Raw genomic sequence first — 17,105 nt, forward strand, 5'->3', positions numbered from 1 at the left:
TTTTGCAATTCTGGCTGGCGTGAGATGCCACCTGTGGACCATCTTATATATCAACTAAACATGAGCCAACAATGTGCAGCAGCAGCTAAAAAAGCCAACATAATCCTAAGCTGCATCAACAGAGGAATACACTCCAAGACCAGGGAAGTCTTAATACCACTCTACTACGCCCTGGTCCGACCACACTTGGAGTACTGTATTCAGTTCTGGTCACCACACTTCAAAAGAGACATTGAAACTCTGGAGAAGGTGCAAAAAAGAGCAACCAAGATGATTAAGGGATTGGAAACCAAGACTTATGAAGAGAGACTGAGGGAACTGGGCATGGATAGCCTAGAGAAAAGGAGGGCCAGAGTGGACATGATAGCAGTCTACAAGTATACGAGGGGATGTCACAGAGAGAAGGGGATCACTTTATTCTTCAGGGCACCAGAGGGCCAGACGAGGAACAACGGCTGGAAGCTGACCAAGGAGAGATTCAACATGGAGATAAGGAGGAACTTCCTGACGGTCAGAGCGATCAACCAATGGAACAACGTACCAGTGGACATTGTGAACTCCAACACTCTGGACATTTTTAAGAGAAGATTGAACTGCCACTTGACTGGTATACTATAGGGTTTCTGCTTGGGCGGGGGGGTTGAACTCGATGGCCGTCATGGTCCCTTTCAACTCTAACAATAACTAAATATATATATATATATATATATATATATATATATATATATATATATATATATGTGTGTGTGTGTGTGTGTGTGTGTGTGTGTGTGTGTGTGTGTGTGTAGATTGTTCTGAGTTCGGGTTTTGCCCTGTGTAATATTTTGCATGTTTATGCGACGTTTCGGTGAAATTGAGAGGAGCCCCCTTTGCATAAATAAAAGAGATGACACGTCCCGCCTACCAGAAATTTGGAAACCAGCCTTAAACAAAAAAAAAACACTTCATAAAAATCACCATGTCAATCCTTCTAATAGTTATGAATTTGGAATTTTGAAATTTGGAAACCAGCCTTAAACAAAAAACACTTCATAAAAATCACCATGTCAATCCTTCTAATAATTATGATTACACCAACCAATCAGATCACTGAAACATAATCACCCAATCTATTTGCTATATTCAAACCAAATCTCCACCCCCACACTATATACTAGGAAGAAATGACAGTTGCAAACATTCCATTTTACAACAGCACGAAGCTTGGAAACTTCAGCCTGATGATGGTGAATGTGATTTCACCGAAACGTCGCATAAACATGCAAAATATTACACAGGGCAAAACCCGAACTCAGAACAATCTACATACATATACCCGTGAAAATTTACGAAAACAAATATATATATATATTCTTTATATGCTACAGAAATTTTTAATACTTTAAATATCTTCACCTAATTACCCTCTCTTCCAAAATGAAATTATACTAGAATATTTTTAAATATTGCTACAGCTGGAAATAGCATTTGGCAAAATCCTGCAACAATCACAATTTTCCTCTCATTTTCAGTACGCAATCATTTATTATTATAATAAATGGTTCAGAAGTTATACTAAATGGTAAATCTATCAACCTTTTCAGAAGTTATAATAAATGGTTCAGAAGTTATACTGTAACAAATGGTTCAGAAGTTACACTGTCACTGTAACTTTCTTTTGACAGAATTATATTGTTGGAAATGGAAGGACAAAAAGCAAACGAAAGCTTTCAATACCAGGAAAATCCTTCTGATAGACACAGAAACACATTACTGCTAACTGTCACATTTTCAACAACATTACAAATTACATCTGGGAACGTGTTAACATTAAGGAGTTAATGTTTAACAGTAATCTTTATTTGATTTTGTAAGGGACAGAAACCAGAAACTGGAAATATCAAGACTACTGGCACCAGCCTAGTTGGCAAGCAGCTGTGATTTTAAGTTGTGCTTTGGCCATGAAACCCAGCTGGGTGACCTTCAAGCAGTCACTGTCTCTCAGCCAAAACTGACCTGACATGGTTATTGTGTAGAAAGAAGCAGTGTTGGATATGTTTGCCAACTTATTTGTGAAAAAAATAAAGGCAGAATATAAATAAATGAATAATGAATGGAATGGAATGGAATGGAAATTAATGGAGTAGAATAGAATAATAAGATACAACACTTAATGACAGTCATAGGTTACTAAGAAGCAATCGGGATAGTGGATGCGAACAACTGAATGCTCCCATTTCGGATGTGCCTGTCAGTTGTCAGTGAGCCAACCGTGAAAGCAGCGTGAAGCTCTGTCTACCCACCCAGACACTGCCATTTGGGTTCTTTTACCCCCTGAGTATGCACAGAATACTTTGTGCACGCAGAGAAGGTAAAAGAACCCAAATGGCAGCCTCCGTGTCGGTGGGGAGAACTTTGCGCTGCCTTCGCAACTCCAAAGACCGACAGAACTGGGAGCATTTTACCCCTGAAACAACAGTGGCCAACTGAGGTTTATTGCTCTGGCATTCTGCTTCTTACTTTAAGATTTTTTTTTCAGACAAGAAAGTACAGACTTTAATAATCGCTCTGCTTCTTAAGTCACTTAAAAATGGCTGCTGAAGTACTTACGTGGGTGTATAAAAGTTTTTCAAGCCCTGTGTAGGAATGGAACATTAAATTTATTTGGAAGCAAGATTAAGGTTAACCGCTTCTGAAATAGAATATGTGAGGGAAAGTTTAGAGACAGGGGAATTTTAAAGTCTAGGTTAAAAGGAGATTGAAGCACTGATGAGAATTTCAGAAGAAATTAAATAATCACAGCTGTTTTTGCAGCCATGCTGTCAAGATTAGTAGACATAAGATATTTAATATTTCCACTATAGTCCAGACAGAACACCTGTTTTTTTTACTTGATATATAATATTACATTGTTTTCAATTTGGCCTGGAATAACTGTAGATATAATATAGTATCCAACTTACTATTTCCTAATGTTTAGTAAAACTTATTTTTGTATTGAAACAAATCTTATTCTCTGCCAGGTAACAAAAAGTCATAGCATAGTTATCTAAGACAATATTCATCCAGAGTAGCAGTTATATGTGATACTTTTTCGTAGAATATTTTGAATTAGGATGGGGTAGGAAAAGGGAAGATAAACAAAGTTAGAGGAATTATTCTAATAGGGATTTTTCTCTTATGGTCTGAAAAGATTCTCTTTGCTTTTTATAATTATTCATGCCTTTCTGAAAAGAATTCCTTCTTGTTAGTACAACTAATCAAGTTGTGATTTATTTTACCTCATGAATACCTTTCCCCTTCTCGACAAGTTCTCTTCAATGTGACCTTGACGGAATCTTCATGCTCGATCAGTCCACAAAATCTCTGTGCAAATTATCCACAACAATTGCCAATTAGGGATATGTGCTGCAGTGGTTTTAATGTGGACTTCTGTACACCAGCTCCTTAAATGAGCTTTCCCAAACGCATTTCTTTTTTTGACCACAAAGCAGCCTTTACATACTAACACTCTGAATAGACTGACTTGAAATGACAGAAAAGTGAGGAGGTAGTGACATACTAGAAAACAATTCTCTTGTATGTGATGGAATAAATTAAGCAGCTATTCCAGTTTCAACTTGCAAGCAAACACAAACAAACTCTACTAATTAATGCTTCATGTTTGATATATATATATATATATAGACAACAAACAAGTATATTTTTGCTATAATTAATGTAGGCAATTAATTTAGCATTGCCATCTCCAAAATTCCATAAGAAAAGCATCTCTTTTTTTAGAATAAAAATATGTTTCGCCCATAGAATTAACATTTTAATACTTTTTATTGAACTTTGAAATATAAAAAAACATACAAACTAAGAAAAATATTGAAAACTAAAAAGTGCAGAGAAAAAAAAAGGACAAAGGGAATCGATGTGTGTATGCATGCACACAAACACATATATACAAAAGAGCTTGAAATAGATCTATACTGGTCTCCCTTCCTTTTCACTTATCAGCAAAAATATTACACACACACATACATGCACATACACACACACACGCGCATATATGTATACATATAAGTCTCTGGAGTATTGGGGTCTTTTTCATGTAAGGTTGATAGAATTTTGGCGAAGTTTCAATGAGGTCCCACTCGTCATCTTCAGGCTGGTACTTCAGTTTCGTGGTAGGGTGAACAAAGCGTGGTCAGAGCTGCCATCTTTCTATAAATATTGGTGGGTGTGTGTGGAGTGCTGGTTCAACTGCAGCAAGTCTGCATTGGTTGCGGATCAGTTTCCGGTCACAATTCAAAGTGTTGTTTATGACCTATAAAGCCCTTCATGGCACTGGACCAGATTATCTCAGGGACTGCCTTCTGCTGCATGAATCCCAGCGACCAGTTAGGTCCCACAGAGTGGGTCTTCTCTGGGTCCCGTCAACTAAACAATGCCACTTGGCAGGACCCAGGGGAAGAGCCTTCTCTGTGGCGCCCTCTGGAACCAACTCCCCCCAGAGTTTAGAATTGCCCCCACCCTCCTTGCCTTTCGTAAGCTACTTAAAACCCACCTCTGCCGTCAGTCATGGGGCAACTGAGATACTCTTTCCCCCTAGGCCTTTACAAGGTATGTCTGTATGTATGTTTGGTTTTTATATTAATGGGTTTTTAATTGTTTTTACTATTGGATTATTTTGTATACTGTTTTATTATTGTTGTTAGCCGCCCCGAGTCTCCGGAGAAGGGCGGCATACAAATCCAATAAATCAAATCAAATCAAGCTGGTTTGTTGGCTGTGTTGTAATATCCTGATTAATTGATGGGGTAACACCCTGAGTACTTGATTTAGTTGATGTTTGCACATTAGTTGATATTTGCAGATTAGGGGTGACATCCTGAGTAGTTGTTGCAGTTGATGCCTGCAGACTAGTCAGCTGTTTTGTAATTTATGTCTGTGATGTAACATCCCAGGTTTTGGTTTGGCTCCGAGTTTGTGGTCTGGCTATGTGTTTATAGTGAGTGTCAGTTTGCTTTGTGAGGGTGTCTTGGGAGGTGGTGTAACAGTTGGAGGTGCCACCCGTGGTTTGGCTTCTGGGTGGTGGTTGTATTTTGTCTCTGGAGTGTGTATGCGTTTGGGTCTGGTGAGGATGATTGGTGGTGGCGTCCTGTGTTGTTCTGGGTCTGGTGTCAGTTTTCATGGCTGGGATTCATTAGCTGATATAACTCATCATTCACTGTTGATTAAATTAATCATTAAAAATCTATTAAAAACTACAACAAATTTCTTCTTCCCATGTCATATGTATAAACAAATCTTTAAAGCATATTCATTTAAACTTAATTAAGAAACATTCTGGTTACATTCTGTTAGGAGAAACAAAATATTGAATATTTTAATCTTTAATTCCTTCAAATAATGTCCCACAAATTAATTTCCTGTCATTTTTTCTTTGTTTCTTCATGATACTGTCTTCTGTTAACCATAGCTTCCACAGAAGAAATACAGAGTATAACAGTTGTCAACCAGATTTAATTAAAATGCATTTTGAAGTTTGAGACTAAAAAGAAATACTGTCAGATTTGAATTTTTTTGATTACACATAAATCATTTCTGTTTCTTTATCCATCGTTTCAACATATAGGTTTGTCTATTTATGCAATACAGTGATATTTAGATCATATACAATTATATATTCTCTAAAAAACTGATATTATTTCTGCCCAATAGTACAAATATCTGGAATAGTTAGCCAAGTTAAATTTAATTAATATTGTAGGGCAATGTGCATAAAGTAGTTTGAAAATACCTTAAGTTACAAAATGGCATTAACCTTCATACCACCGAATACTAGTATTTTTTCCACGTCATCTCATAAAAGAGAAAAACAAAATCACTATGGCAGCATTAATATTCATTACATAAAAGCGGTAGCAACTATAGATAAAATGCCTCAAGTACAGCATGCAATTGTACTATAAACTTACATTTATGCACAATTACATGAAAAAATAAATCTCAATTGCTTGCTAAGTGGTTCACATAAGTGAACATATGCATAAATGCAATATGTTTGCCTCACTTAGATCAATAGGGTTTTTATATAACCATCCTGGTTCTGTTTTGAATCAGACAATTATCTTGATGTTATGCCAAAGTATATAGTCTTTTTCTGTACATTTCAAGTCTTCTGACCACATATTGTTGCCTTATTCAATCATTTGAAGTACTATTGAAGTCTTAATGCAAAACTCTGCCAAAAGCTATCACTACACTGTATTTAATCAAAAATATCATTGAATAATGTTCTATGTCAACTGGACTGACTGAACAAATGTATTATTTTAATTTTAACAAAATAATAAAATAAGCAGCCTTTAATGGCACAAATAATAACACCATTAAAATACTTCTTTATAACTTTTCTAAAGTGTAGCGGAAGTAGAAGTAACACAATATGCCATCCATTTGCCATTAGGTTAAAATTGATTTCCCAGAGTCTTTAAATAGAATTAATTAATGTTAATGATGCAATTGTTTGCTATTATTCTAATTGAGCTACAGATTGCAGATTACAGCAATGATGTAATAATATTTTGATAGATAGAGTATTACATCCAGCTCTGGTCACCACACTTCAAAAAAGATATAGAGACTCTAGAAAGGGTGCAGAAAAGAGCAACTAAAATGATAAGGGGACTAGAGACCAGGTCATACGAGGAAAGGTTGCTGGAACTGGGCATGGATAGTCTAGTAAAAAGAAGGGCTAGGGGGGACATGATAGCTGTATACAGGTACTTAAGGGGTTGCCACGGAGAGGAGGGGGACACACTGTTTTTCAGGGCACCAGAGGGCCGGACGAGGAACAACGGTTGGAAACTGACCAAGGAAAGATTCAACCTGGAGATAAGAAATAATTTCCTGACAGTGAGAGCGATCAACTAGTGGAACGGCCTGCCAGCGGAGGTTGTGGACTCCCCAACTTTGGACATTTTCAAGAGAAGATTGGACTGCCATTTGGCAGGGCTGCTGTAGGATTTCCTGCTCAGGCAGGGGGTTGAACTTGATGACCTGTAAGGTCCCTTTCAAGTATAATAAATAAATAAATAAATAAATAAATAAATAAATAAATAAATAAATAAATAAATAAATAAGTAAGTAAGTAAGTAAGTAAGTAAGTAAGTAAGTAAGTAAGTAAATAAATAAATAAATAAATAATATTGAACAATCTAGTGAGAAACATAATTTCACAGAAATGAATTAAAATTATTTGACTTTAAATACTGAGGAGTCATAATGCACTAAAGGGTGAGTGACCTTTAGTGAATTAGGCCCTTCTGTGCTATTGAAAGCTCAACACACAGCATTCTTCAAAATGAAAAAGGCCTAAGACTGAAAATCAGGCTTGTCTTTTCTATCCTGTTCTATAGAGTAGAGAGATGGTCTTTGACAGAAAGCCACTTGAAGAGACTAGAAGCATTTGAAATGCAGATTTACAGGCAGCTGTTACAGGGAAGAAATGCTACCAGTTCAGGCCAGTTCACTGGAACTGGTAGTAAAAATAAGTTGTTGGTTTTTTTAAAGTTCCCACGATCAATTGTGATTATCAGCTGTGCCACATGATTGTCGGAACTTTTAAAAAGTTTTTTACAACCAGTTCCAGTGAATATGTAGTTAAAATGCTTTAAAAAGTATTTTTTAAGGTTCCAATAATCAGCTGTGACAATCAGCTGTGCCATGTGATTCTTAGAACTTTAAAAAAAACTTTTTGAAGCATTTTTAACTACTGGTTAAAAATGCTTTAAAACGTGGGGGAAAAAGTTGGCCATGCCCATCCAGTCACATGACTCTCACCAAGTCACACTCACCCATCCATGAAAATTTTTGAATTTCACCCTGGCTATTATGTATAAGTTAGGTTGACAAAATAAGATATGAAGAGGTGATAAGCCATCTGGGAAAGCCAAGAGAAATCATCAAAATCATAAAAAAGCAGAAATTGGGATACTTTGGACATGTGTTGTAACACTCAGAAAATACAACATATAGTGGTACCTCAACATACGAGTTTAATTCGTTCCAGACCCCAGCTCGTAAGTCGATCAACTCACATCTCAAACGAATGCCTTTAGACTTTGTTTTTCGCGCCGAGATAACTGGAAGCAAGGAGATTCTTGCACCACCTAGTGGAAGCTCGGCTCGTATCCCGAACAGATGGGTGTCGAACAGAAATTTAGCTCACATCGCGGCTCGTAACTTGGAATACTCGCATGTGGAGCAGCTCGTATCTAGCGGTACTACTCTACTTCACTTAATCCTTCAAGGAAATATTGGAAGGCGAGTGAGGTCCAGGCCAAAAAAGAACATCATGGCTTCAAAATCTAAAAGACTGGTTGGGACAAAAATCAGCAGCATTTTTTCATGCAGCCATTGATAAAAATCACCAACATGATCACCAATGTCTGATAGTGGATATGGCACAAGAAGAAGAAGTGCTCTTGTGTCAGGCTTAGCCATCATTTTATGGACAAATGCCAATCACCTTGATTTGATCTCAATGATGAACATTAACTTTTCCAAGGGCATTTTAAAGACCTTCTTGGTTCTATCCATGCACCCATGCACCCAGGTGTGGGATTCAGCCTGTTCTACTCAGTAGTTACAGCCAGTGGCTAGAAGGAAATAGTGTATGTAAGAGCCATTATCGTATAATAGTAAAGGAGGTATTTAAGAGCAGGAGACCCAGGTTTTCATCCTTTATTGAGTCAGTTACTCCCTTTTGGTTTCTGACAAATACCTGTCACAGCATTCATTGATAGTTTCACTATAAGACCTAAGTAAGTGCAGTGCAAAAACAAGTAGTTTTTGCAAAGTTGTTGGACAAAAGTCAAAGAAACATAGCAACCAAGCTATGTTGTATGTATGTGATCTAACAAAAAGGAAACAAATGCAACAGGTCAGAGTGAAGTTGTGGAATTCATGAATGGATAAAAAGAAGATTCATGAATGGATAAAAAGAATGTATATATATAAAGTGTATAGAGTATATGAAATACATATAGAAACAAATACAAACACACTATATATTAGAATGAATGCCAATATGAAAGCATAACTGAATTGACTGACTATAGGATTTTTTTAAAGGATTAAAAAAGTGTTAAGGATTCTCAAATTATTATTATTATTATTATTATTATTATTATTATTATTTATTAGATTTGTATGCCGCCCCTCTCCGCAGACTCAGGGTGGCTCACAACAGTGATAAGGAACAATATGTATTGACAAATCTAATAAATTCAAATCTAAAATAGCAATTGTACATTTAAAAAATCTAAAAACCCCAATATAAAAAGACATGCATACAGTCATACCATGCACTAAAACTACATAGGCAGGGGGAGATGTCTCAGTTCCCCCATGCTTGACGACAGAGGTGAGTTTTGAGAAGTTTACGAAAGGCAAGGAGGGTAGGGGCAGTTCTAATCTCTGGAGGGAGCTGATTCCAGAGGGTTGGAGACGCCACAGAGAAGGCTCTTCCCCTGGGTCCCGCCAGATGACATTGTTTAGTCGACGGGACCCGGAGAAGGCCAACTCTGTGGGACCTAACCGGTCGCTGGGATTCATGCGGCAGAAGGCTGTCTCGCAGGTATCAAATGATACCAGCAATTCCATGGCTGTTGGGAAAAATTGTCATGACAGAAAAGGAAAGATATAAATAATACCAAGTGACATAAAATTGGGTGAGATAATTAATATCCTAGAATATAAAAACAAATTCCCAAAATCATTTGTGAAAATGGACTACAAAATAACAGAATTAAATGTAACACAATACAGTACAATACAGTACAGTATATTTAGCACCACTAAGGGCACTAAAGTAAAAACACCATACCTTACCAGAGTAATGGCTTTTCTATGGTCCACATAAACCAGTTCAAGGTTTAAAACAAGACCTTATCTGCTCTTCCACAGAAGGTTTGGGAACTCTGCCTATATTAGTTCCTCATCCATAATATCTTATTTGATAGTTCACTCTTAGCTAATCATAACCATTCTTAGCAGTTCCTGCACGGAAAAACCATATTTCTATAATTTGTTTTCATGAGAGGACATCTAAAAAGATTCATTGCTATACGAAAGTATAACTGGGAGCAAGGTCCTCAGGCAGAAAGACAAGTTCCGGCCTGTAAGTAATGATCTGTTCTTTATCTTCATCAAACCTAATTCAAAGAATGTTAGAAGTGCAACAGGGCCTGAAATATCTCTCTAGGTGATTTGGATTGAATACTTTCCAAAAGGGCAAAGCTAGAATAATGGTTGAAGCTATACATGAGCTGAGCTAAACAGTTTGGAACAGTTTAAGGAAAACTGAGAGGTAGCCCTCTCTACCTTGTCAGCTAAGTTCTTTTGATCAATTAAGATTATTATTATTATTATTATTATTATTATTATTATTATTATTAATTAGATTTGTATGCCGCCCCTCTCCGTAGACTCGGGGCGGCTCACAACAATAACAAGAACAATGTAAGAACAAATCTAATAATTTAAAAAGCACTAAAAACCCCATTTTTAAAAGCAAACAAACACACAAACATTCCATGTATAAACTGTATAGGCCCGGAGGAGATGTGTCCGTTCCCCCATGCCTGATGGCAGAGATGGGTCTTAAGAACTTTATGAAAGGCAAGGAGGGTGGGGGCAGTTCTAATCTCTGGGGGGGAGCTGGTTCCAGAGGGTCGGGGCCGCCACAGAGAAGGCTCTTCCCCTGGGTCCCACCAAATGACATTGGTTAGTCAACGGGACCCGGAGAAGGCCAACTCTGTGGGACCTAACTGGTCACTGGGATTCGTGTGGCAGAAGGCGGTCCCGGAGGTATTCTGGTCCGATGCCATGAAGGGCTTTATAGCTCATAACCAACACTTTGAATTGTGCCCGGAAATTGATCGGCAACCAATGCAGACTGCGGAGTGTTGGTGTAACATTGTAACAAGATAACATAACTGACATGTGCCCTTTGAATACCTGAGGCATACATAACACCTCAATGAATATTATTTGATATTCCAAGAATAGTTTTTGGGTTTCTAGCAAACACAATTATTTTAAACTTTGCCATAGTGTCCTTTGAAATGTTGAACTAGAAATTGCAATTATCTGATATTGCCACTCAAAATCCACCAGTGCAATAACATCCAGAATTACTTAATACAAATTGTTAATATTTCAAGAATCAAATAAAAAAGCAGGTAAGAAAGTAGACAACATTGAGAGGTGCCATAAAATAACCCAGATTAACCAATTTGTTGTTTCTCTTGTTGTTGGTTGCAAATAATAAATTGCAATCCATCCAATAAAAAGCCTCCCAAATTTTCCCCATGGTAAAATGGACAGTCAATAAAGTTAATAAATAATAAATTAAATAAATAAATGAAAGAATGAAATATTTGATTTCTATCTCTAATTTGCTTTATATGAACCATATTAAAAAACAGCATCTAAAAATATTAATACAGCAGAATCCTATCTATCTTGAACTACATACAAAATATCTATTAATAAACATAAATTATCCTAAGCTTATCTATTTTTAATAAATCCAGACTGAGATAGATGAATAATGTATAACATCACTCTGCAACTGTCTTTTCAACAAAGCAGTTAATAACTTGGTGTCTACATTAATTAATGAAACAGGTCTATAACTTACACAGAATGTTAAATCTTCACCCAATTTTGAAATCAATGTTAGAGAAGCCTCATAAAAATAACAGTTCACCAGGTTTAAATTATATATTATAGACTCCTAATAATATTGGGACCAACAAATCTTTAAATTTACAAATTTATATGATAATATAAACTTTTGTATTTGAGATGGACATCCATATACATTGATTAAATTAAAACAATTGCTGCCAATCTGCCTTCCCTTGAGGACCTGTATACTGCACAAGTCAAAAAGAGGGCGGGTAAAATATTTACTGACCCCTCACATCCTGGACACAAATTGTTTCAACTCCTACCCTCAAAACGTCGCTCCAGAGCACTGCACACCAAGACAACTAGACATAAGAACAGTTTTTTCCCGAACGCCATCACTCTACTAAACAAATAATTCCCTCAACACTGTCAGACTTTCTACTAAATCTGCACTTCTATTCTGCTAGTTTTTCTCATCATTCCTATCACTCATTTCCTCCCATGTTGACTGTATGACTGTAACTTGTTGTGTATATCCTAAGATTTTTATGAATATTGCTTCTTCATTGCTTATTTGACCCCTATGACAATCATTAAGTGTTGTACCACATGATTCTTGACAAATGTATATTTTATTTTATGTACGTTGAGAGCATATGCACCAAGACAAATTCCTTGTGTGTTCAATCACACTTGGCCAATAAAAATTCTATTCTATTCTATTCTATTCTATTCTATTCTATTCTATAAATTTATAAAAACTTGTACTTTTTCATCATAAAGTTGTCTAGGCTAGACGCTTTCCCAGTTTTTATCAATTGAATTGTTTCTAATATATATTGAAGCTTCAAAGATGGTTCTCAAGATAGTCCCCCAAACCATCCTGAAATAGTGATTGAATATCTAACAAAAATTAGCAATTTACTGCTGATATATAAATAGTATACTTATAAGAATTATAAAAATTAGATATGTTATCAGTTAATTTTGTTCTGCCATTTTTAAAGTTTCAGAAGTAACATCATGTTTCATTTGTTTTAAATCAGAGGTATCAATCTCAATTTTATTGAGAGCTGCATCAGGGTTGTGTTTGACCTTGGGGGGCCAGGGTGGGTATGGCCAGCTCGACATCACTCATGTTGGGTTCCTGTGGTTGCCCGATTGCTCTGCCAGTGAAAACAGGCTCCCAAGCTCCATGTTCAGCTGTGATGGTCTTCCTGCAACTCTGTTCCAGAAAAAACGGTGTAAATAAGTTACAAAAGACATTTTTCATTTTAATATGCCATTTTCTACCTTGACTGACACTTGAAGCAGTTTTATATTAATTCAGAGCCTTGGCATATCTATGAAGGTTATTCTGACTTGTGGGTACTCTAGATTCCCAGATTAAGACGTATTTTGCAATATTTAATGTTTGGACCCACTACTGGCTTTTCCTAGCTCCATGTTTTCTGGCAGAGACACCATGGGCCAGTCCTTCACTGTTTCCAGAGCATTCTTGATCTAAGCAGCCCCAGGTCAGATCCAAACCCCAGACCTTTTGATGCTCCTGTTTCACCCAGATTCCCAATATTTTAATTTCAAACTCTTTAAAGGAAATTCAACTTGGTGATCATAAAATGTATCAATCCTTAACTTTCCTTGTATAAATATATTTATTTTCATATGCCAATAAATATTAATTAACCAAAATTCCATGTTTCTATCTGAAATTTCTATTGCTTTAAGGCAGCGCTTCTCAATTATTTTCTGTTACAACCCCGCCCCCTGCCCCCCAGCAAAAAGTAAACATTTCACATGTCCCTCAACTCTCTGATCTGGGCCACAATGGAATTTTGGAGGCTGTTGGGGTCTGGATGGGTGTCAACAAGCTCAAACTCAACCCAGACAAGACGGAGTGGCTGTGGGTTTTGCTTCCCAAGGACAATTCCATCTGTCCATCCATTACCCTGGGGATTATTGACCCCCTCAGAGAGGGTTCACAACTTGGGCGTCCTCCTGGATCCACAGCTAACATTGGAACATTGACCATTCTGATGCTGAAGTCATATTTTCTGCAATTGAGTTTGGAGCAATTTACTTTAACTTTGTACCTCATATATTATTGTGGTTGAAGCTGAAGTAGTTATTAGCAGATAGGACATTGTAGCAGATAATTTTGTGTACTACGTCTTAATAATTAATTAATTAATAATAAATAAATAATATTAATTGTGTAATAGCTTCTTAGATAAAAAGCAAAATGTCTTCAAAAAAACCCAAGAAAGGTGATCCTTGCAAAGGCACATTTGGGACAACTATGACATGAATGACTGAGAATCTCCATAGGCATTTGTTTGAAATGGTTTAGGGTTTCCTGCTTGAACGGGTGCTTAGACCAGTATATCTCCAAGATACCTTCCAACTCTACATTTTGTTATTCTGTTAAGATAATATTTGGCAGAGACTCAGGCAGACCCATTGAGCTATAAGAGAACACAAGAGAACATATAAGAGAGACTGAGGGAACTGGGCATGGATAGCCTAGAGAAAAGGAGGGCCAGAGTGGGCATGATAGCAGTCTACAAGTATACGAGGGGATGTCCAGTCAACGAAATGGTGGAAGTGATGTGCCGGTGTCTGGAGGCTGTTGGGGCCTGGATAGGTGTCAACAGACTCAAACTCAACCCGGATAAGACGGAGTGGCTGTGGGTTTTGCCTCCCAAGGACAATTCCATCTGTCCTTCCATTACCCTGGGGGGGGAATTATTGACCCCCTCGGAGAGGGTCCGCAACTTGGGCGTCCTCCTCGATCCACAGCTCACATTAGAGAACCATCTTTCAGCTGTGGCAAGGGGGGCGTTTGCCCAGGTTCGCCTGGTGCACCAGTTGCGGCCCTATCTGGACCGGGACTCATTACTCACAGTCACTCATGCCCTCATCACCTCGAGGTTCGACTACTGTAATGCTCTCTACATGGGGCTACCTTTGAAAAGTGTTCAGAAACTTCAGATCGTGCAGAATGCAGCTGCGAGAGCAGTCATGGGCTTACCTAGGCATGCCCATGTTTCATCAACACTCCGCAGTCTGCATTTGTTGCCGATCAACTTCCGGTCACAATTCAAAGTGTTGGTTATGCCCTTTAAAGCCCTTCATGGCACTGGACCAGAATATCTCTGAGACCGCCTGCTGCCGCACGAATCCCAGCGACCGATTAGGTCCCACAGAGTGGGCCTTCTACGGGTCCCGTCAACTAAACAATGTCGGTTGGCGGGCCCCAGGGGAAGAGCCTTCTCTGTGGCGGCCCCGGCCCTCTGGAATCAACTCCCCCCGGAGATTAGAACTGCCCCTACTCTCCTTGCCTTTCGTAAACTCCTTAAGACCCACCTCTGTCGTCAGGCATGGGGGAACTGAAACATCTCCCCCGGGCAGATACAATTTATGAATGGTATGTTTGTATGTATGTGTGTTGAGAATATGGGGTCTTTTAAATATTTTTAAACAGTAATTTAGATTTGTTGTAGATTGTTTTTTCACTTGTTGTGAGCCGCCCCGAGTCTGCTGAGAGGGGTGGCATACAAATCTAAATAATAAATAAATAAATAAATAAATAAATAAATAAATAATAAATGTCACAGAGAGGAGGGGATCACTTTATTCCTCAGGGCACCAGAGGGCTGGACAAGGAACAACGGCTGGAAGCTGAGCAAGGAGAGATTCAACCTGGAGATAAGGAGGAACTTCCTGACGGTCAGAGCGATCAACCAATGGAACAACCTACCAGCGGACGTTGTAAACTCTAACACTCTGGAGTTCTGTTTTAAGAGAATATTGAACTGCCACTTGACTGGTGTACTATAGGGTTCCTGCTTGGGCAGGGGGTGAACTCGATGGCCTTCATGGTCCCTTTCAACTCCAACAATAAATAGATAGATAGATAGATAGATAGATAGATAGATAGATAGATAGATAGATAGATAGATAGATGGATGGATGGATGGATGGATGGATAGATGATAGATAGATAGATAGATAGATAGATAGATAGATAGATAAACAAATAAACAAACAAACAAACAAACAGTGAAATAAAGCACAATCATAGTCACAAGATTCTGCTGCTACAGCTTATCTCTAAAACTGTAGTTCTAGTTTTCTGTACTGCTGTACTTCTAGTTTTCTAGACGTCTGTTCCTAATCTGGTATATCCTAAAGGACTGAATGGTATTTTTGATTGGAAAATGACTCTATATAAATTACTCCAATCTAGATTAGATAAGGTTCACACATCCCTTTGGAGGATTGGGAATTTGTGCAATGTCTTTTTCTCCTTTTCTCTCTCCCCTTCCCTCTTTCTGTCTCTCTCTCTTTCTTTTTGTCTCCCACATAAAGACAAACCACACCTACAAAGAAAATTTCTCAGTTGTTATTTGTAATCCACCTTCAACAGCGAACATATTACTGGAGCTGTCAGTGTTTTCAATATCCTTATTAAACTGCAAATCAAAATGTTTGCAACGGGATTTTCAACCTATATGGCATTAACTAAAAAAAAGGTAAGCATGATTTTGTGTGACATTTTCTTATGGAGATGTAAAATTCAAAATTCTTAAGCCATCATTGTTTAGACACAGAGGGGTTTACATCAACATTGCCAACGGCAGAATCTCACATATAACTACATAAGCCACACTGAGTTTATTTTAAAGAGTTTTACCAATGGGATAACATCACAAGACGTAAACAGCTACAGGAGGTTTTGTGAAGATCCCAGGGGGGAAAGTTGTCATACAACGTTACTGGAATGTTCTCTATTATTAAATATGCAGTACAGAGTAGTGAATATCTTCTAAAGTGGCAGATACTGAAAATAATCTTTCCAGTTTTCCTATTTTTAACACAACAACACCTTCAAATTCTGAAAAAAACTTGTCATATTGTAAAAAATACACAAAATACAGAAGGATAAGATTTTTTTAATGTTGCTGAAAAGGACATAAATAAGATACTGATGCTAATTTATTTATTTTTCCTATTGCAAAAATAGGAAAGCAGTAGCCCTCCAGCTATATTTTTCAGCACAAGTTAAAGAAACCCAAATCAGAATAGAAACATAGAAACATAGAAGACTGACGGCAGAAAAAGACCTGATGGTCCATCTAGTCTGCCCTTATACTATTTCCTGTATTTTATCTTACAATGGATCTATGTTTATCCCAGGCATGTTTAAATTCAGTTACTGTGGATTTACCAACCACGTCTGCTGGAAGTTTGTTCCAAAGATCTACTACTCTTTCAGTAAAATAATATTTTCTCTTGTTGCCTTTGATCTTTCCCCCAACTAACTTCAGATTGTGTACCCTTGTTCTTGTGTTCACTTTCCTATTAAAAACACTTCCCTCCTGAACCTTATTTAACCCTTTAACATATTTAAATATCGCGATCATGTCCCC

This window comes from Erythrolamprus reginae, chromosome 7, assembly GCF_031021105.1.
Source record: "Erythrolamprus reginae isolate rEryReg1 chromosome 7, rEryReg1.hap1, whole genome shotgun sequence".
Lineage (NCBI taxonomy): Eukaryota > Metazoa > Chordata > Lepidosauria > Squamata > Dipsadidae > Erythrolamprus > Erythrolamprus reginae.